At 48.5% G+C, this 1,915-nt stretch overlaps 1 non-coding gene across 1 annotated transcript; it reads right to left on the bottom strand.

Annotated features, from left to right (window-relative positions):
* Positions 1–254: 254 nt before the first annotated feature.
* On the bottom strand, positions 255–327 carry trnav-cac (transfer RNA valine (anticodon CAC)). The gene has a single exon. It is a non-coding gene; the product is annotated as a tRNA-Val (tRNA).
* Positions 328–1,915: the final 1,588 nt, after the last annotated feature.

Genomic DNA, 1,915 nt, shown 5'->3' with positions numbered 1-1,915 from the left:
GGCGAGCAGTACTTTACGGAAAATTTTCCAGTCACGCACAGAGTCTTGTTGAGCAACGAAAGAGCCAGGCTTCCACTTTCTGGGGAAAACCAGAGACTCCCTTTCATTTGGTAAGCAAATACTAACTGCTTTGCTACAAAAGAAGGAAATCTCCTCTGTAAAGGAGGTCTCGCTTTCTGGCTGTTCCTAGAGAACCTGATCCTACAGTGATGACAACCGCTCAGTCATTAAAGCAAAGTTCAGAATTTCTAGCTTGTTTCTGCCCGGTCTCGAACCAGGGACCTTTTGCGTGTGAGGCAAACGTGATAACCACTACACTACAGAAACCACGGTGCAGTGGCACTTTGGTGGTGCACATACGTACACTTTGTTCACCAGAGCTGAATGGTGCAGCGTGGCATTGGTGGTATAGTGGTGAGCATAGCTCCAGTCCAAGCAGTTGACCCGGCTCCAATTCTTGGCCCGTCCACGGCTTGGAGCTTCTCCAGGTACTTTATGGTAGTTGGCACAAAAGGAAGGAATCACCTACCTGAGAATGAGTTGGTCAACAGAATGTGCCATAGGCTTCTCTGCAGGCCTCCTACGACTCTTTCTGCTTCCCACTTGAGTTCTTAGTGCTCTCTTTGCTGTTTGTAAACACGTCATTATGCAACAGGGCACGTTTGACCCGTGAACAGGGGCGAAAAGGTGAGAACATGCGGTCTCTCCGTGTCTGTCTCTTGTTAGCGACAAGCTAGCATGCAAACTGTGATGAGAGGTGTCCATTTTCCGCGATCAGCCATCTATATAGTCAATGTTTTATATTTAATAAGCAAATATGTCTATATGCTGATTGGTCTTAAGCAGCGTTGTCCAATCTTCAGCTTTTGGTTCCAATCTAGCAGGAGCCACACCTGATTCCAATTGTTGGCTCCGCTGATCTTGGCTTTCAATAGACTAAAGTGTGGCTTCTGCTTGGTTAGAATGACAACCTGCAACCACACTGGCCCATTCTGGAGAAGACTGGACAACCCTGATCTAAAGCAAATAACCACCGAGGTAAGTGCCACTTTGTGAGTTCTGAATCCGTCATGCCGGCTCGACGTCACTCGATGAACAGGGAAGGAACCCGGAGATGAGAAGACTTCCCACGGTTGAGGAATGGCAATTTCACGTTGAGGGTACGTTTGCTTTGCGTTTTCCCGCTTGGGGGTGGGGAATTACAAGTCGCAACCTCGAGTCAAGCGCATCATTACTCTTGTCTTCTTGATGAAGGAAAGAGCCAGGCTTCCACATTCAGTGGAAAAGCAGAGACTGCCCGTGATTTTGCAAGCAACTGTTAACTGCCTTGCTACAAAAGCTCAATGGAAGGGAAACCGCTCCCAGCCTTTTTCGGCCGCAGACCTCTTGCAGACCTCTCGAGGTGAACTCGGCGAGCAGTACTTTACGGAAAATTTTCCAGTCACGCACAGAGTCTTGTTGAGCAACGAAAGAGCCAGGCTTCCACTTTCTGGGGAAAACCAGAGACTCCCTTTCATTTGGTAAGCAAATATTAACTGCTTTGCTACAAAAGAAGGAAATCTCCTCTGTAAAGGAGGTCTCGCTTTCTGGCTGTTCCTAGAGGACCTGATCCTACAGTGATGACAACCGCTCAGTCATTAAAGCAAAGTTCAGAATTTCTAGCTTGTTTCTGCCCGGTCTCGGACCAGGGACCTTTTGCGTGTGAGGCAAACGTGATAACCACTACACTACAGAAACCACGGTGCGGTGGCACTTTGGTGGTGCACATACGTACACTTTGTTCACCAGAGCTGAATGGTGCAGCGTGGCATTGGTGGTATAGTGGTGAGCATAGCTCCAGTCCAAGCAGTTGACCCGGCTCCAATTCTTGGCCCGTCCACGGCTTGGAGCTTCTCCAGGTACTTTATGGTAGTTG

This window comes from Ictalurus punctatus, unplaced genomic scaffold, assembly GCF_001660625.3.
Source record: "Ictalurus punctatus breed USDA103 unplaced genomic scaffold, Coco_2.0 tig00005713, whole genome shotgun sequence".
NCBI classification, from domain to species: domain Eukaryota; kingdom Metazoa; phylum Chordata; class Actinopteri; order Siluriformes; family Ictaluridae; genus Ictalurus; species Ictalurus punctatus.
The sequence above is the reverse complement of the archived record's forward strand: the minus strand, read 5'-3'. Positions and strand labels throughout refer to the sequence as shown.